At 36.3% G+C, this 21,241-nt stretch overlaps 1 protein-coding gene across 1 annotated transcript in view; it reads left to right on the top strand.

Annotated features, from left to right (window-relative positions):
• The window catches only part of Srsf8 (serine and arginine rich splicing factor 8), a 45,869-nt gene that overhangs the window by 1,607 nt on the left and 23,021 nt on the right, over positions 1-21,241 (top strand). The window lies entirely within an intron of this gene.

Raw genomic sequence — 21,241 nt, 5'->3', positions numbered from 1 at the left:
CAAATCCATACTGTTACCCTTCCTTTTTATTTCAGGTTTTTGGGCATCTGCACAGTATCATCATGGGTTCAATCTTAAGAAATGGGCCTTAAATCCAATCAAATAATATTTTGTTACTCTAAAAAGTTTTATGCCACTGTTGAGTTTTTCTATCTTGGAGACGGATTACCCTTGTAAATCAAAAATGTTGTGGTTGTGTTATATTTTACATTTTTTCTTTGATACCAGGCTGGGTATTTTCTAGTACAAACAGCATTAGTCAGGAGGGATGAAGCCTTTAATAGGCACCAGTTTTATTTCTCCATGTTCAATGAATTATGTAGATGTGTTCAGCAATATGGATTTAGCATTAATTTGTGGAGAGCAACCTCATTTGTTTTGGAGTTTCTGTGAGGCCGCTTTGGCAAAATCTTCATCAAATATAACACATTCCTGGCACTAAAAGTCTCACTTGGTTGTAAGAGATATCTACTGGGGCATTGCCATCCCATTATTTGGTTATTAAGCTTATATTGCTTTTATATAAGTATATTTTTAAGAATAATTTACTAGAGAGGTTTTCATATGACCCCTCAATTGGTCCTTCTGTTTAGTTTTCTCTTCCTACACTTAAACCCTCCTCACTTCCCATCTATTTAATCATCCCATGCCATTTTCCCTATCATAACTCTGGTATAAAACCTATAAACTTTATCATCATGAAAAATCTTTTTATATGTCATTGGACTTGGTTTGAAGGAATTTTGAAGGATTTGGTTTGAGAATTTTGGTATCTGGGCTCATGAGAGAAATTGGCCTATAATCTTCTGTCTTTATTGTTTCTTTGTGTGATATATGTATCACGGTAATTGTGGTATTATAAAAAATTATACAGTGTTCTTTCTGTTTCTACTTTGCAGAATAATTTAATGAGTATTGGCAATATTTTGAAACCCTAGTACAATTTTTTACTAAACCTATCTGGCCCTGAGTTTTTAACTGTTGTTGTTATTGTTGTTTTTGTTGTTGTTCTTATTCTTGTTCTTGTTGTTGTTTTTGTGAGACTTAATTACTACTTCTATTTCACTAGAGCTGTGGGTCTGCTTTAATAGATTATGCAGTGAGTGTAGATTTAGCTTTAGTAGGTTTTTTATATCAGGAATTTTATGCATTTCTTTCAGGTTTTCAGTTTTTTAGAGAACACATTTTTAAAATAATGACCTTACTATTCTCTGAAATTTTTTCTTTTGGTGCCTGTTTTTATATCCTCCATTTATTCTCCAATTCTATTAATTTTATTTATTATTATTATTAATATTATTTTATTTCTCTACATTTTATTTAATTTGATTAAGGGTTTACCAATCTTACTGGTAGGTTCTCAAGGAACCAACTTTGCATTTCATTGATTCTTTGTTTATTATTTTGTTTCTTTCTGTTTTATTAATATCAACCCTGAGTTTGATTATTTATTGCTCTCTACTACTTTGAGATGTTATTTCTTGTTTTTTTCATCTAGAGCATTAATATCTGTCTGCCTTTAAGCTGCTAATGTTAAATCTTTCCAAATTTTCCTATATAGGTATTTGGTGCAATGAATTTGCCTCTAGAACACCCTTCCTTGTGTGGTATAGTTTTGAGTATATGGTGTTTTTAATTTCATTAAAGTCTAAATGTAGTTAATTTCCTTCTTCATTTATATCTTGACCAACTTTTATTCAGCAGTAAGTGACTCAATTTTAATGAGTTGTTAAACATTTTGTTGTTTCTGTTTTTGTTAATATTCAGCTTTAATCTCTGCTTTCTTATAACATTTTGGCTTGCATTATGTTCAAACATTTGATCTAGTTTGGAGTAAGTTTCTCCAGGTACTGACAAGCTGGATGGAAATGTTACATAAAAGCTCGCTAAGTTCATTTGATTTGTAATATTATTTAGCTACAGCATTTCTATATTTAGTTTTTGTCTGCAGGATCAGTATATTGGTGAGAGCTGGGTATTAAAGTTACACACTATCCCTCTGAAGATGATAATATACAGTTTTTATGAAGTGGCGTGCCCCTAACTTTGGTATACAAATGTTTAGAATGGTAAAATCATCTTGGTAGATTCATCTTTTAACGAGTATACAGTGTCTTCTGTCTCTTATGATTAGCTTTTTTGAAGTCTTTTTCATACGATATTAAAATTGCTCTACCTGCTTGCTTCTTGGGTTCATTTGCTGCTTAGAATATATTTGTTGAGCCTTCTATCCTGAGGTGATGTTAAAGTTCTTTTGATATTAATGTGCTTTTCTTGGATATAGCAGAAGGATGGTTCCTGTTTTTATAATCCAAGATTTTAGATTGTATCTTTTTATTGATAAATTACTGATATTGAGAGTTATAAATGAGAAGTCCTTGTTGATTTCTAGTATTTTGTTGCTATTGTTTGTGTCCCTTCCCCATCTTTTTATTTGCCAGCTAAAGATTATTTATTACTTGAGTTTTATTGAGTGTGGACAACCACTTTTAGTTGAAGTCTTTTCTCTAGTGCCTTCTGTAGAGATGAATTTGTACGATAGATACTGTATAAGTTTGGTTTTCTCATGAAATGCTATTTTTCATCAATTATGACTGATAATTTTACAGCATATAGTAGTTTAGTCTGGCATGTTTTGATTCTTTGCATTTGAAGAACAGGCCTAGGCCCCTCTGCGTTTTAGAGTCTCCATCAAGAATCAGTTCTTATTATAATGGGTCTGGTTTCATGTAATACTTGGTCATTTTTCTTTTCAGTTTTTAATATTCTTTCCTTGTTTTCTGTGATTATTACTTTAATTATCACATTCCAAGGGGACTTTCTTTTCTGGTTCAGATTGATGTTTTATATGGTTCTTGGGCATTGATACACAACTTCCATTGGAAGTTAGTAAAATTCTCTTCTATGATTTTGAGTTCATGTGCTTTGATATATATCTTTCTATTGTCATTAATTTGACCTTATCACAGCATTCCCAGATTTCCTGAATGAGTTTTGCTTGGATATTTTTAAACTTAACACCATATATAGTGTATATGTAATATAATGCTATAAATATATATATAATATATGTTTCTTCTGCCTTATTATCAATAACTGATATTCTGTCTTCTAAGCCTCTGATGGTACAGCTTATATCTGAGGGTTTTGTTTAATTTTCTGAGTTTTCTATTTCTAGTTTTATCTGAGTTTGTGTTTTCTTAGTGATTTTATTTCTTTGTAAATTCAGGCACCATGTCATGAATATCTTTCATTATTTCATTCTACTGTATATTCACAGAATTCATTAAGGCTGCCTGATTCTTTCTGCAAGTAGGAAGGTGTCAGAAATGAATAGATGTGCATTAGAAGAGAAAGGTAACGGGGGCTTCAGCAAAGAATAAGGGGGGTCCTGCTGACACTTTATTAAGTGTCCAGATGAAGTCAGAGCTATGATAGGAATAGAAATTCCTGTGTGAAGGTTGAAGCAAGGTAAAAGAATCATCTAGAGAGATAGAAATGAAAGGACTCTAATAACCTTGGATATGAATCAGGAGCGGGACCCTCCAATATTGAAGTTGAAGTGGCAGGAAACTGTAAGTAGGTTGTTATCAGCCAGATGGTAAGAGGGCAAAAAATATCATTTGTGAACATGAGTCCCTGCCAAGTGTGTTCACTTATAGAGTACAAAGTGTTTCTAGGTATAAATGCTAAAAGGAAGGGATGAGGGTAGACAAAAGTGTTTAATGAGTTCACAAATGCAGAAATGGTGAGATCACTGTAAGTTGAGTGCCCAGGGGAGGAAGATGGGAAGGCAGACCCTTCCAAGTGATCTACTATAAGGCTGGCAATGAGGCTTGAAGACTTGTAGTGGTAGGTAGAAGAGAGGAAAAAAAGTTTCTATCTGATTCCCAGCCCTTCTTGCCTCTGAGTTCTCTGATAGAGAGCACAGATTTAATATTTAATTTGACTTGTTTATGTCATGCTTAAGCTAGTAATCATTACTAGCAATGAAAATAGCTATTTAGATATGACTCATTCTATATCCCTCTCTTTGCTCAGGAGAGCTGATTCAGGTATACTAAACCAAATAGACCAAGATTTTGGAGGTGAATTGTTTCTCCTTGGTAAAGAAGAGCACTGACATAAATAGCATAAGTAGATATTAAGCAGGCAAAAATATGTTTAATCAAAAGGTAGTAAAAAAAATATATATATATGTCTTTTATTTTGAAGAAATAAAACCAAAATCCAAATTATAGACTGCATCAAATATTCCTTTTTTTAATTGGATATATTTCTTAATTTACATTCAAATGCTATTCACTTTCCTGTCTATAAGCCCCTCCCTCTCCCCCATAAGGGTGTTCCCCCCACTCACTCTCCCTTACCACACCTCCCTTGACATTACCCTGCCCTGGGGGTCTAACCTTGGCCGGACCAAGGGATTCCCCTTCCACTGGTGCCCAACCAGGCCATCCTCTGCTACATATGCAATAGGAGTCCTGGGTCAGTTCATGTATATAGTCTTTGTGTGGTGGTTTAATTCCTGGGAGCTCTGGTTGGTTGGTATTGTTGTTCTTATGGGGATGCAAGCCCCTTCAGCTCTTTCAATCTTTTCTCCAATTCCTCCAATCATTTCTTAATGAATCAATTTCACATTCTGATCATAAGCCCCCAGTTTAAGCAAATTTTAAAAGTGAGAGAAATCCTTCGAACATTCTTGCTTATGTCTGACATAGATTTTTTTCCTGCAACATATGAAAATGCATAATTACAAATCCTCTACTTAAAACCTCTTGGTTATATTTCAATACTGAGATTTAATTTTAATGTTTGCAGCAGATTTTCCAACTTCTATTACATAGTCCATATCACTCATTTTCCTATACATATGCAAAAGTGAAAACACAATACATTTGGGTAATATGTGCTATTTCCCTCACATGGAACCTAAATGGGCAATGCAGATTACTGCAGTATTAGACAAATCATTTAGTATCAAGAACAGTACTTCAGTTGGTTTATGCAAGATAGATTTCTTAAATAATTTAATACATTAAATATATAGTACCAAAATGTCTTCATTAAAGAACCTTAAATGAAGAATATTAAAACAAGTAAGTGGGGATTGGTAATACTAATAAATTAAAAAATCTGTAAAGTAAAATGATATTGTAAATAAGGTTTATTTTTCCATAGACAACTTGACTAAACTAAAACCTCAATACTAGATCAATAAAGTCATAATTAAAACACAATTATACTTCAGTTTTCCACACTTCAATTTTCTCCCTCTATCATTTCCCATATAATCCTATCCTTACACCTTTTCAAATTTATGACATCTTTTTTTTAATTATTAGTAATACATTACGTAAGCATATTCATATGACATATTGAGTACATTTAGTGTTGCTTATATGAATAGGATTCCTGGGTTGACCACTTGGTATTGATCTCCTCCCTGATAATGTAGGATTCCCTCTCCCAGAAGTCACTACTTGCCTGTTATTCTGCGTCAAGTATGAGGCCCCTTGAGATTTCCCTCTCCCATATCAGTATATCTATTAATGATATCATTATTTGGTTTATGATTTTTGTTTGTTTTGACAGTTTTTTTTATGTTGCCCAAAGTATACAGAAGTTTCTATCCTACTTCCAGCCAAGGGTCCAGGGAGGCATTACAAGTCTTGGCTCAAGTCTATATCTGTTTTTAAAATGCCTATAACATTTTAGTTTTCTTCTTTATTTTTTATTATATTTATGAAAGAGTAACATAAAGCTGAAATGATGCTTTCAAGCAAAATCTGAGGAACAGGAAGCCTGATACAGAATGTATTTATTTACTATTTTGTTTGTTATTCAAATATATTCAAATATATTTGCTAAGAAATAAAATGTAGCTTGCAGTTCATGCTTGAAAACACAAAATGCTTACCATTGTGCTATGCAATTCCCCCATTTCCAAACAGCACTTTGAAACAGTTTAAAATCCTTTACACAATGTGGAATGGTTTTGATAGCATAAGATGAAGACATTAATATTTTATTTTGTTTTAAAAATGAGAGGGTACAATTGAAGAGCGTTAGTTCTAACCCTGATAAACTATCAAATATTATGATAAATGTCAGATATAGATATGATTGGAGACATTCACAAGGAGAAAAGTCAATTCTTATGCATCTAAAAATGAAAACTACTTCAAATAATTAATATTGCCTTGGGAGAGCATTTTGAAGCATATGGACTATTTAATGTCCAACTAGCACTAATCCCTGTAATTTAGATTAAAATGATTGGAGCACATTAGAATTTAAAAGGGTCTATGAAAACAAGTACCACTGGTGGAAAGCCAGTGATAGGCAGTGGTTTGTATAGCATAGTAACATGGAAATACTTTCTGATTTAGGGTAAAGTAAAACTTAATATGCGTTTGGTACCCACTTAGTAAAAAATGCAGAAGATAATGAGAGCCTAAGCAACTCCTCTTTGTTAACACTGTGCTACAGATTGGGGTGAGAGAGTCTTAGACAAGGAGGAGCCACTTCTGAGGTAAAATTAACTGTATTGAATTCTGCTAATGGTTATTTTAAGAGTTAAGTAGAGTAAAACACAGCTCTTCTTTTCTAACACTGGAGCAAGAGTCATTGTTTCACTTTCAACAAGAGAGAAAGGCTGATTTTCTAATAGTAAAGGGAGTGAAAGTACATCACTCCACGGATGACAAATATAGATTGGCTCAGGATGAAGTTTTCAATCAAATCTGAACAAGCTAAAGGAAGATTACAAATTTATTAGTGAAATCAATGTACGAAGCTTCATAGGTGAAAGTCTAGGTTCTTTGATTTTTCACGTGTTATAAACTTTTCATTGTAATGACCTTTTAGCTCCTTGCTCAATTTTATATCTGACATTCAATTACTTTTAAAGGCAATTGTAAGTAGAATTATTGACCCTTATTGTCTAGCAGCATACTCAATGTTAATATGTAGAAAGATTATATTTCTTAAAATGTTTACCAAATCTCACAGTTTTGTGGTAAAATTCTGGATGTTAAAGGGGATAGAATAGGAGGCTTATGACCAAGAAACTGCAAAAGGGAATAACAAATGAAATGTAAATAAAAATATACAATAAAAATACAAAAAAAGAATCATGTATTGTATAAGAGTAATTCTAGTAGTCTATGAAACTATTATGTAGATACCCATGTTTTTTTTAGATTAAATAATATCTTATTTCCCTGTACTTATTATATTAGTATTTGCTGTAAGTATGACATGTGTAGCATTCTTTATTTGGCAATATGTTCCTTCTATATATGGCTTTTAAAAAACTTTCATCAGGAAGGGATTTTGAACTTTTTCAAAGGACATTTTTGTATCTATTGAAATGGCACATCATTTCTGAAGTAGTCTATTTATATGGTGCATTGCAGTTTTTATTTTCATATACTTAAACATGCTTATATCTGTAATGAAATAGATTCAATTGTGGTATATACTTTTTAAGAATTTTTCATTAAATTAGCGTATATATGAATATATATGTTATAATATATATTTATTAGGAAAAATGCTCTATAGTTTCCTTTTGTGTATCTCTTTCTAGATTTGGTACTGATATATTAGAGTATGTAGTATAATTTTTATAACATATCTATTCATATATAACAGAATATATATTGAGCAGCATTAATGCTAATTTTACTTTAAAGGTATAATAGAATTCACTGATGTATGTATCTGATATAGTTACTTTCTTAGAAAAACTGTCAAATTGGTTTCCAAATTTACCATACAAGTATACTCTCCTATCAGCAATAGAGGAGTTTCCCTTGCTCCAGATCCTTATCAGTATGAGCTGTTCCTTCATTGTTTTATCTTAGCTATTACAATATGTGTACCATAGAACACAAGAGTCAGGTTTTTTTGTACTTCCCCTGATGGCTAAGGCTATTAAACATTTTAAAAAGTGATTCTTAACCATTAGCCTTTCCTATGTCGAGAATTTTCTCTCTAAATATGTACCCCATTTTTAAGTTGGGTTATGTTGTTTGTTGATGTCCAGTTTCTTGAGTTATTTATATATTTTTGTGTATTAGCCCTCAATAAGATGTGGAGTTGGTGAAAACCTTAGCTATTATGTAAAATTGTGTGCTTATATATAACCACATTCTAAAATATTTGCTAATTTAATAAAAATACTAAAATATCTGTGTATTGCAATTGGACTTTTTCTCATTAGAGATATATAAGCATTATAAATGTATGTTTAAAACAGCTGTCTTTTGACAGTGCCTCTTGCCTAATATAAGTTTCATGAGATCCCAGATATTTTTGATATTTGGGCCTCAGCTATTGCTGTACTGTTCAGGAAGTTATCTTCTGTGCCAATATATTCAAGGCTATTTCCAATTTCTCTTTTTTGGAGTAATCTACCTTACTGTTTCAATCTTTTTGCTCCAGATATGCTTATGATACTGATGTATTCCTAGATTCAATATTTATACATCATATATACCCTCAAAATTATCTATGTTTCTATGGGATTATGCTTCCAAATATAGTTCACAAAACATTTCTTAATACCTTCTTGAACTTTACTGCTATATGTTTCCATCTCTAATATTATTGATTTGAGTTCTCCATTTATTTTTATTAGTTTTGGTAAGGGATTTTGATCTTGTTTGCCTTTTCAAAAATATTTGCTTTGGTGATTCTTTGTATGCTTTTGCTGTCCATTAAATAACATTCTGCCCTGGTTTTTAATATTTCCTTCAGCCTACATACTTTGGTTTTTTTTTATTTCTATGACACTGATGTGTACCATTGAATTATTTATTTGGAATCTCTTTTATTTTTTATTGGATTTTTTACTGACATTTCAAATACTATAGCCTTTCCCAGTTTCCCATCCATAAAACCCCTATCCTATCTCCCCTTCTTGTATGAGGGTGTTTCTCCACCCAACAATCCATGTCTTCCCTTATCCCTTCCCTGATATTCCCCTACACTGTAGGTCCAGACTTGGCAGAACCAAGGGCTTCTCCTTCCATTGGTACCCAGCAAGGACATCATCTGTTACATATGCAGCTAGAACCATTGTTCTGTCCATGTGATATCTCTTTGTTTTTTTAATGTAAATATTTATTCCTATAAACTTCCATCTTTGAATTTCCCTTATGGTTTGTGAAATGTTTACATAAATTACTTTGAAATTCATATTATGTGAGTGTATTGTACAGAAGCTCTTACCTGTTCATTAGTATCTGGGGTTATAATTGGTGGTGCTTGAATTTGAATTTCTAGGATCTTGGTAATTTTTTTGTAATAATGGCATTGAATACATTCTCAATGTCTTTTTTTGTTTTGTTTTGTATTGTTTGTTTGTTTGTTTTTTACTTTTCAGCTCTGCTCTTGGATTTTTTTTCTTTTATTGGACATTATCTTTATTTGTATTTCTAATGTTGTTCCCTTTCCTGGTTTTACCTGCAGCAGCCTCCTACCCCATCCAGCTATCTTCTGCCTCTATGAGTGTGGTCTAACATACACACACCTCCTCCCAACCTCCTCCCTGCCCTGGAATTTCCCAACACTGGAGAATCTAGCCTCCTCAGGAACAAGGGCCTCTCCTCCCATTGATGCCCAACAAGGCCATTCTCTGCAACATATAAGGCTGGAGCCATGGGTCTGTCCATGTGTACCCCCTTTTATTGATAAATTTTTTGGATATTTTTGTTTACATTTCAAATGTTATTACATTTCCCAGTTTCCCAGACTTAGGCCATTTATTCTAGCCCCCTCCCCTCCTTCTACAAGTGTTTTCCCCTCTAAAGCAGCCCTTGTCCCATTCTCATGACATTCCGTTACACTGGGTGTCCAATCTTGGTAAGACCGAAGACTTTTCCTTCCATTTGGTGCCCAACAAGGCCGTCCTCTGCTACATATGCATTTGGAGCCATGGGTCAATCCATGTATAGTCTTTGGGTAGTGGTTTAGTCCTTGGAAGCTCTGGTTGGTTGGCATTGTTGTTCTTAAGGGGTTGCAAGCCCCTTCAGCTCATTCAATCCTTTCTCTAATTCCTCCAATGGGAACCCCATTCCCATTCCAATGGTTTGCTGCTAGAATTCACCTCTGTATTTGACATGCTTTTGCTGTGCCTCTCAGAAGACAGGTATATCAAGATCCTGTCAGCATGCACTTCTTAGCTTCATCAATTTTAATCTAGTTTTGGTGGAGATATATATACATATATATATGCATATATATGCATGCTGTAAACCCAGGTGAGACAGGTTCTGAATGGCCATTACTTCAGTCTCTGCTCTAAAATTTGCCCCTATATACCCTCCTGTGAATATTTTTGTTGCCCCTTTAAAGGAATGGACCAGTAACACTTTGGTCTTCCTACTTCTTTAGCTTCATGTGGTCTGTGGATTGTATCTTGGGTAATTCGAGAATTTCTGCTAATATCCAATTATCAATGAGTGCATACCATGTGTGTTTTTCTGTGATTGGTTTACCTCACGTAGAATGATACTTTCCAGTTCAATCCATTTGCCTAGGAATATCATAAAGTTATTGTTTTTGACCACTGAGTAGTACACCATTGTGTATATGTACCACATTTTCTGAATCCATTCCTCTTTTGAAGGGCACCTGGCTTCTTTCCAGCTTTTGGCTACTATAAATAAGGCTGCTATGAACAAAGTAGAGCATGTGTCTTTGTTGTATATTAGAGCATCTTTTGGGTATATGCCCAAGGGTTATATAGCTGGGTCTTCAAGTAGTGCAATATCCAATTTTCTAAGGAACCTCCAGACTGATTTCCAGAGCGATTGTATCAATTTGCAATCCCACCAACAATGGAGGAGTGTTCCTCTTTCTCTACATCCTTGCAAACATCTGTTGTCATCTGAGTTTTTGATCTTAGCCACTTTGACTGGTGGGAGGTGGAATCACAGGGTTCTTTGATTTGGGTTTCCCTGACCACAAAAGATGTTGAACATTTCTTTAGGTACTTCTCAGCCATATGATGTTCCTCAACTGAGAACTATTTGTTTATTTGTACCCCATTTTTAATAGGGTTATTTGGCACTCTAGAATTTATCTTCTTGAGTTCTTTGTATATTTTGGATATTAGCCTGTCACAGATGTAGAACTGGTAAAGATCTTTTCCCAATCTGTTGGGTGCTGTTTTTGTCATAATAACAAGTGTCCTTTGCCTTACAGAAGCTTTGCAGTTTTAAGAGGTACCATTTGTGCTATTTTGATCTTAGACCATAAGCCATTCATGTTTTTTTCAGGAAATTTTCCTCAGTGCACATGTGACTAAGACTCTTCCCCACTTTTTCTTCTGTTAGTTTGAGTGTATCTGAGAGTAGTTTGATGTGGAGGTCTTTGATCCACTTGGACTTAAGATTTGTATAGGGCAATTAGAATGGATCAATTTGCATTCTTCTACATGCTGACCTCCAGTTTAATCAGCACAATTTGTTGAAAATGCTCTATTTTTTCATTTGGATGGTTTTAGCTCCTTTGTCAAAGATCAAGTGACAATAGGTATGCAAGTTCATTTCTGCATCTTCAATTCTATTGTTCTGATCTACTTGCCTGTCTCTGTATAAATACCATACAGTTTTTTATCACTATTGCTCTGTAATAGTGCTTGAGGTCAGGGATCTTGATTTCTACAGAAGTTTGTTTATTGTTGATTATACTTTTTCCTATCCTGGGTTTCTTGTTATTCCAAGTGAATTTGCAAATTGCTCTTTCTAACTCTATAAAGCATTGAATTAGAATTTTGGTGGGGATTGAATTGAATGTGTAGATTACTTTTGGCAAAGTCTGCATTTTTAGTTTATTAATCCTACCAATCCATGAGCATGGGAGGTCTTTCCATCTTCTGAGATCTTCTTCAATATCTTTCTTTAGACACTTGAAGTTCTTATCATAGATATCTTTCTCTTGCTTGGTTAGAGTTACACCAAGGCATTTTATGTTATTTGGGACTATTGTGAAGGATATCAATTCCCTAATTTCTTTCTCAGCCTGTTTATCTCTTTAGTACAGGAAGGCTACTGAGTTGTTTGAGTTAATATCATACCTACCCAGTTTGTTGAAGTTGTTTATCAGCCTTAGTAGTTCTCTGGTAAAACTTTTGGAGTCACTTAAGTATACTATCCTATCATCTGCAAATAGTGATATTTTGACTTCTTTCTTTAAAGTTTGTATCCCTTTGACCTCCTTTTGTTTTCTGAATTCTCTGCCTAGAACCTTGAGTACTATATTGAATAAGTAGGGAGAGAGTGGTCAGCCTTGTCTAGTCCCTCATTTTAGTGGGATTGCTTCAAGTTTCTCTCCATTTAGTTTAATGTTGGCTACTGGTTTGCTCTATATTGCTTTTACCATGGTTAGGTATGGGCCTTGAATTCCTGATCTTTCTAGGACTTTTATCACGAAGGGGTGTTGAATTTTGTCAAATGATTTCTCAGCATCTAATGAAATGATCATGTGTTTTTTCCTTTGAATTTGTTTATATAGTACATTACATTGATAGATTTCCATTTATTGAACCATCCCTGCAACCCTGGGATGAAGTCTACTTGATCAGAATGGATGATAATTTTGATGTATTCTTGGATTTGGTTTTGGAGAATTTTATTGAGTATTTTTATGTCAATATCCATAAGGGAAATTGGTCTGAACTTCTCTTCTTTTTGGGTCTTTGTGTGGTTTAAGTGTAAGGGTAATTGTGGCTTCATAAAAGGAATTGGGTAGTGCTCTGTCTGTTTCTACTTTGTGGAATAATTTGGACAGTATTGTTATGAGTTCTTCTATGAAGGTCTGATAGAATTCTCCACTAAACCCATCTGGTCCTGGGCTCTTTTTGGTTGGGAGACTTTGACTAACTGCTTTTATTTCTTTAGGAGTTATGGGTTTGTTTACATGGTTTATTTGTTCCTGATTTAACTTTGGTACCTCATATTTGTCTAGAAAATTGTCCATTTTCTCCAGATTTTCCTGTTTTGATGAATATATACTATTGTATTAGGATATGATGACTTTTGAATTTCCTCAGTTTCTGTTTTTATGTCTCCCTTTTCATTTCTGATTTTGTTAAATTGGATATACTCTCTGTGGCTGCTGGATAGTCTGGCTATGGGTTTATCTATCTTGTTGATTTTCACAAAGAATCAGCTCCTTGTTTTGTTGAGTCTTTGTATTGTCGTTTTTGTTTCTACTTGTTGGATTTCAGTCTTGAGGTTGATTATTTCCTGTCATCTACTCCTTTTGGGTGCTTCTTATTGTTTTAGAGTTTTCTGTATGCTAATGTATACTTGATGTTAGAGAATATGATTCCCCCAGAACTTCTTTTATTGTTGAGAATAGTTTAGGTATCCTGGTTTTGTTTTTTTTGTTTTGTTTTGTATTTGTCTTTGTTTATTTTTGTTGTTGTTGTTGTTTTTATTACAAATGAATTTGTGAATTGCTCTTTCTAACTCTACGAAGAATTGAGTTGGAAATTTGGTGGGAATTGCATTTACTGTGTAGAATGCTTTTGGCAAGACACCCATTTTTACTATTTTAATCCTGCCAATCTATGAGCATGGGAGATAGTCCAATCATATGAGGACTTTTTAGATTTCTTTCTTCAGAGACTTGATATTTTTGTCCTGTAGATCGTTCCCTTGCTTGGTTAGAGTCACACCGAGATATTTTATATTATTTGTTAATATTGTGAAGGGTGTTATTTCCCTAATCTGTTCCTCAACCTGTTTGTCCTTTGAGTAGAGGAAGGCTACTAATTTGTTTGAGTTAATTTTATACCCAGCTGCTTTGCTGATGTTGTGTATCAGGTTTAGAATTTCTCTTGTTGAATTCCTGGGGTCACTTAAGTATACTCTAATATTATCTGTTCCATAAAATATCCCCTGCACCTATATGTTTGAGGCTCTTTCCCATTCTCTCTCTCTCTCTCTCTCTCTCTCTCTCTCTCTCTCTCTCTCTCTCTTTTGAGATAGAACTCCACAGACTTTAATTTAAATAACTAGAATTTGGGGGGCCTTTTACACATTTCTTTTTATTCCATCTTTATTAACTTAAGTATTTCTTATTTACATTTCGATTTTTAGTCCCCTTCCCGGTTTCCTAGCCAACATCCCCCTAACCCCTCCCCCTCCCTTCTGTATGGGTGTTCCCCTCCCCATCGTTCCCCCATTACCACACTCCCCCCCAACAGTCACGTTCACTGGGGGTTCAGTCTTGGCAGGACCAAGGGCTTCTGTGGGAGCTGTATTGGATTTGGGCCTGGTTGCTTTGTCACTGTGTGACACAAGAAGTTAACATTCACAGAATGTTGTCAGCCTGAGCCAGACCCTTCTGGGTCTCCAACAAGGTTTGACCCCTGCTGAGCCCTGCCCTTACATGTGGAAGCCTTTTGTCCCCAACTGGGAACAGTCTGGCCAGGTACTTCTCACCTGAGTCAGAATTAGGCTGGCCTTCCTGGTTATTTCCCTAATTTATTCAGGCCATTTTAGTCGGTCCTTTATTACCGAAGTCTCAGCCAGGGTTCCCCACTGTGCTTGACAGATACCTGCTAAGTGGTGTTCTTTGGATATATAATTTGGTCAATAAAGAAACCAAAAGCTCTCTTCCTCTTCTGGCTTGACAGGAATAACCTGTGTGTGTATACTTCTTTCATCCCACAGGCTTTCGCCCGATTCTCGGTACCGTGTCGGTGCTGGCGCCGACAGGCTTCCACTTCCACTGGTGCTCTTACTAGGCTATAAATTGATACCTATGAGGTTGGAACACAGGGTCAGTCCATGTATAGCCTTTGGGTAGTGGCTTAGTCCTGGGAGCTCTGGTTGGTTGGCATTGTTGTTCATATGGGGTCTCAAGCCCCTTCAAGCTCTTTCAGGCCTCTCTAAGATTCCTTCAACTGGGGTCCCGTTCTCAGTTCAGTGGTTTACTGCTGGAATTCGTCTAGGTATTTGCTGTATTCTGGTTGTGTCTCAGGAGAGATCTACACCCGGTTCCTGTCGGCCTGCACTTCTCTGCTTCATCCATCTTATCTAGTTTGGTGGCTGTACATGTATGGGCCACATGTGGGGCAGTCTCTGAATGGGCATTCCTTCTGCCTCTGTTCAAAACTTTGCCTCCCTATTCCCTGCCAAGGGTACTCTTGTTTGCCTATCAAAGAAATAGTGAAGCATTCACATTTTGGTCATCCTTCTTGAGTTTCATGTATTCTGTTCATCTAGGGTAATTCAAGCATTTGGGCTAATAGCCACTTATCAATGACTGCATACCATGTGTGTTTTTCTATGATTGGTTTACCTCACTCAGGATGATATTTTCCAGTTCTATCCATTTGCCTGTGAATTTCATAAAGTCATTGTTTTTGATAGCTGAGTAATATTCCATTGTTTAGATGTACCACAATTTCTTTATCCATTCCTCTGTTGAAGGGCAACTGGGTTCTTTCCACCCTCTGGCTATTATAAGTAAGGCTGCTATGAACGTAGTGGATCACATGTCTTTGTTATATGTATGGGCATTTTTTGGTATATGCCCAAGAGATGTATAGCTGGGTCCTCAGGTAGGTGTGTGGGTTCATTTCTGGATCTTCAATTCTATTCAACTGGTCTGTCTGTCTGTCTCTGTACCAATACTATGCAGTTTTTATCACTTTTCCTCTGTAATACTGCTTGAATTCAGGGATAGTGATCCCCCAGAAGTCCTTTTATTGTTGAGGATAGTTTTAGCTATCCAGGGTTTTTTGTTATTCCAGATGAATTTGCAAATTGTTCTGTCTAACTCTATGAAGAATTCGATTGGTATTTTGATGGGGATTGCATTGAATCTGTAGATCGCTTTTGGTAAAATTGCCATTTTCATGATATTAATCCTGCCAATCCATGAGCATGTAAGATCTTTCCATCTTCTGAGGTCTTCTTCAATTTCTTTCTTCAAAGGCTTGAAGTTCTTATCACGCAGATCTTTCACTTGCTTGATAAGTCACACGGAGGTATTTTATATTATTTGGGACTATTAAGAAGGGTGTTGTTTTCCTAACTTCTTTCTCAGCTTGTTTCTCTTTTCTGTAGAGGAAAGTTACTGATTATTTGCGTTAATTTTATACCCAGTCAATTTCCTGAAGGTGTTTGTCAGGTTTAGTAGTTCTCTGGTGGAACTTTTGGGATCACTTAAATATACCATCATATCATCTGCAAATAGTGATATTTTGACTTCTTCTCTACCAATCCTTATCCACTTGATCTCCTTTTGTTGTCAGATTGCTCTGGCTAGAAGTTCAAGAACTATTTTGGCTAAGTAGGGAGAGAGTGGGCAGGCTTGTCTAGTCCGTGATTTTAGTGGGATTGCTTCACGTTTCTCTCCATTTAGTTTAATGTTAGATACTGGTTTGCTGTATATGGCTTTTAATATGGTTAGGAATAGGCCTTGAATTCCTATTCTTTCCAGGACTTTTATCATGAAGGGGTGCTGAATTTTGTCAAATGCTTTCTCAGCATCTAATGAAATGATTGCTCGATTTTTATCTTTCAGTTTGTTTATATAGTGGATTATGTTGATGGTTTTCTGTATATTAAACTATCTCTGCATGCCTGGGATGAAGCCTACTTGATCATGGTGGATGATTGTTTTGATGTGCTCTTGGATTCTCTTTGCAAGAATTTTATTGAGTATTTTTGTGTCAATATTCATAAGGGAAATTGATCTGATTTCTCTTTCTTTGTTGGGTCTTTGTGAGGTTTAGGTATAACAGTCATTGTGGCTTCATAGAAGGAATTCATTAGCACTCCGTCTGTTTCAATTTTGTGGAACAGTTTGGATAGTATTGGTATGAAGTCTTCTATGAAGGTCTGATAGAATTCTGCACTGAACCATAAGGACCTGGACTCTTTTTGGTTGGGAGACCTTTAATGACTGCTTCTATTTCTTTAGGCATAATGGGGTTGTTTAAATGGTTCATCTCTTCCTGATTTAACTTCCGGACCTGGTATCTGTCTAGCATATTGTCCATTTCCTGCAGATTTTCAAGTTTTGTTGAATATAGGCTTTTTTAGTAGGATCTGATGATTTTTTTGAATATCTTCTGATTCTGTAGTTATGTCTCCCTTTTCATTTCTGATACTGTTAATTTGGACATACTCTCTGCGTCCTCTCATTAGCCTGGCTAAGGGCCTATATATCTTGTTGATTTTATCAAAGAACTAACTTTTGGTTCTGTTGATTCTTTCTATGGTCCTTTTTGTTTCTACTTGTTTGATTTCAGCTCTGAGTTTGATTATTTCCTGCCTTCTACTCCTCCTGGGTATATTTGCTTCTTTTTATTCTAGAGCTTTTAGGTGTGCTGTCAAGTTGCTGATATATCCTATCTCCTGTTTCTTTCTGCAGGCACTCAGAGCTATGAGTTTTCCTCTTAGCACAGCTTTCACTGTGTCCCATAAGTTTGGGTATGTTGTACCTTCATTTTTATTAAATTCCAAGGCGTCTTTAATTTCTATCTTTATTTCTTTCTTGACCAGATTATCATTGAGTAGAGCATTATTCAACTTTCATGTATATGTGGGCATTCTTCTCTCATTGTTAGTGAATACCAGCTTTAGCCTATGGTGGTCTGATAGGACTCATGGGATTATTTCTATCTTTCTGTATCTGCTGAGGCCTGTTTTTTGACCAATTATGTGGTCAATTTTGGAAAAAGTACCATGAGGTGCTGAGAAGAAGGTATATCCTTTTGTTTTAGGATAGAATGTTCTATAAATATCTGTTAAGTCCATTCGATTCATGACTTCTCTTAGTCTGTCTATGTCTCTGTTCAATTTCTGTTTCCATGATCTGTCCATTGATGAAAGTGGGGTGTTGAAATCTCCTACTATTATTGTGTGAGGTGCAATGTGTGCTTTGAGTTTTAGTAGGGTTCTTTTATGTAAGTAGGAGCCCTTGTATTTGGAGCATAGAAATTAAGGATTGAGAGTTCATCTTGGTGGATTTTTTTCCCTTGATGAATATGAAGTGTCCTTCCTTATCTTTTTTGATGACTTTCAGTTAAAATTGATTATATTCGATAATAGAATGGCTACTCCAGCTTCCTTCTTCAGACCATTTGCTTGGAACGTTGTTTTCCAGCCTTTCACTCTGAGGTAGTGTTTGTCTTTGTCTCTGAGGTGTGCTTCCTGTAGGCAGCAGAATGCAGGGTCTTTGTTGCGTATCCAGTTTGTTAATCTATGTCTTTTTATTTGGGATTTGAGACCATTGATGTTGAGAGATATTAAGGAATAGTGATTATTGCTTCCTGTTATATTCATATTTGGATGTGAGGTTATGTTTGTGTGCTTTTCTTCTCTTTGTTTTGTTGCCAAGATGATTAGTTTCTTCCTTTTTCTAGGGTGTAGCTTACCTCCTTATGTTGGGCTTCACCATTTATTATCCTTTGTAGCACTGGATTTGTAGAAAGATATTGTGTAAATTTGTTTTTGTCATGGAATATCTTGGTTTCTCCATCTATGTTAATTGAGAGTTTTGCTGGATACAGTAACCTGGGCAGGCATTTGTGTTCTCTTAGGGTCTGTATGACATCTGTCCAGGATCTTCTGGCATTCATAGTCTCTGGTGAGAAGTCTGGTGTAATTCTGATCGTTCTGCCTTTATATATTACGTGACCTTTTCCCCTTACTGCTTTTAATATTCTTTCTTTGTTTTGTGCATTTGGGGTTTTGACTATTATGTGACAGGAAGAGTTTCTTTTCTGGTCCAATCTATTTGGACTTCTGTAGGCTTCGTGTATGTTTATGGGCATCTCTTACTTTATGTTAGGGAAGTTTTCTTCTATGATTTTATTGAAGATATTTATTGGTCCTTTGAGCTGGGAGTCTTCACTGTCTTCTATACCTATGATCCTTAGGTTTGATCGTCTCATTTAGTCCTGAAGTTCCTTTATGTTTTGGACCTGTGGCTTTTTCCATTTTACATTATCTTTGATAGTTTTGTCGATGATTTCTTTGGAATCTTCTGCTCCTGAGATTCTCTCTTCTATCTCTTGTATTCTGTTGGTGATGCTTGTATCTGTGACTCCCTGTCTCTTCCTTTGGTTTTCTATGTCCAGGGTTGTTTCGCTTTGTGCTTTCTTTATTGCTTCTATTCCATTTTTAATTCCTTCTCCTGTTTAACGGTGTTTTCCTGGAATTCTTTCAGGGATTTTTGTGATTCCCCTCTATATGCTTCTACATGTTTATTTATGTTTTCCTGCGTTTCTCTAAGGGAGTTCTTCATGTATTTCTTGAAGTCCTCCAGCATCATGATTAAATGTGATTTTAAATCTACATCTTCCTTTTCTTGTGTGTTTGGTATTCAGTGTTTGCTTTGCTGGGAGAATTGGGCTCCGATGATGCCTTGTAGTCTTGGTTTCTGTTGCTTGGGTTTCTGTGCTTGCCTCTCGCCATCAGGATGTATCTGGTGTTACTTTGTTCTGCTATTTCTGACAGTAGCTAGACTGTCCTATAGGCCTGTGTCAGGAGTGCTGTAGACCTGTTTCCCTGTTTTCTTTCAGTCAGTTATGGGAACAGACTGTTCTGTTTTTGGGCATGTAGTCTTTTCTGTCTACTGCTCTTTAGCTGTTTCTGTGGGCCTGTGTCCTGAGTTCACCAGGCAGATCACTTGGAGCAGAAAAGTTGATCTTACCTCTGGTCCCATGGCTCAAGTTGCTCATGGGGGGATTCTTTTGAGCTCTCTGTGAGGGCGGCAAGCAGGAGGGCCTATGCTGCCTTTTCCCTGAGCCCCGGTGCACCAAGATACCAGATGGCATTAGGTGTTTTCCTCTAGAGTCAGAAATGTGGGCAGAGTACAGTCACTTCTGGCTTCCCAAGCATGTCTACCCCTCTGAAGGTTAACTCTCCTTCCCACTGGATTTGGGTGCAGAGAACTGTTGATCAGGTCCCTTCATGTCCAGGCAGTGTCTAGAGCCACATGGTACCTGCTGCTAGAGTGCCCCTATCTTCCAGTTCCCAGAGACCCTATACAGTTTCCTCTTCAGACAGGGATGTGGGCAGTGGTGAGCAGTATTGGTGGTCTCTCCCACTCTGCAGTCTCAGGAGTGCCCACCTGTCTGGGCGGTGACATCTTTCTCCCAAGGGATTTGGGAGCTGTGAACTGTGGGCCAGGATCAGTGAGGTTGGGGATCAAGCTAGAAAACAGAAGTGTTCGGTCCCAGAGGAATTTTGCCTCTGTGTGTCCTGAGTCCACCAGGCAGGTCGCTTGGAGCAGAAAAGTTGGTATTACCTGTGGTCCTGCAGCTCACATTGCTCATGGGGGTCTTCTGTTGAGTTCTCTTTGAGGGCGCCAACCAGGAGTGCCTGTGCCTGCTTTTCCCGGGGCCCCTGTGCACCAGGGTCCCAGATGGCATTAGGTGTTTTCCTCTGGAGTCAGAAGTGTGGGCTGAGTGTAGCTCTTCTGGCTTCCCAGGAGTGTCTCCCACTTTCTCTTGTGTTAGTTTCTTCGTATTAGTTGTTCGGCTTTGTACAAGGAAATAAAAATTGGTTGATTTAGTCCAAGTGGATCAAGGACCTCCACATCAAACCGGATACACTCAAACTAATAGAAGAAAAAGTGGGGAAGCATTTTGAACTCATGGGAATTGGAGAAAATTTCCTGAACAAAACCACCAATGGTTTATGCTCTAAGATCAAGAATCAACAAATTGGATCTCATAAAACTGCAAAGCTTCTGTAAGCCAAAGGACACTATTGTTAGAACAAAATGACAACCAACCGATTGGGAAAAATCTTTACCAACCCTCCACCTGATAGAGGGTTTACATCCAAAATATACAAAGAACTCAATAAGTTAGACCGCAGGGCGACAAATAACCCTATTAAAAAATGGGGTTCAGAGCTAAACAAAGAATTCAGAGCTGAGGAATGCCGAATGGCTGAGAAACACCTATAGAAATGTTCAACATCTTTAGTCATAAAGGAAATGCAAATCAAAACAACCCTGAGATTTCACCTCATACCAGTGAGAATGGCTAAGATCAAAAACTCAGGTGACAGCAAATACTGGCGAGGATGTGGAGAAAAAGGAATACTCCTCCATTGTTGGTGGGATTGCAGACTGGTACAACCATTCTGGAAATCAGTCTGGAGGTTCCTCAGGAAATTGGACATTGAACTACCTGAGGACCCAGCTATACCTCTCTTGGCCACATACCCAAAAATTGCCCCTACATATA

Source organism: Rattus norvegicus, chromosome X (genome assembly GCF_036323735.1).
Source record: "Rattus norvegicus strain BN/NHsdMcwi chromosome X, GRCr8, whole genome shotgun sequence".
Lineage (NCBI taxonomy): Eukaryota > Metazoa > Chordata > Mammalia > Rodentia > Muridae > Rattus > Rattus norvegicus.
The sequence above is the reverse complement of the archived record's forward strand: the minus strand, read 5'-3'. Positions and strand labels throughout refer to the sequence as shown.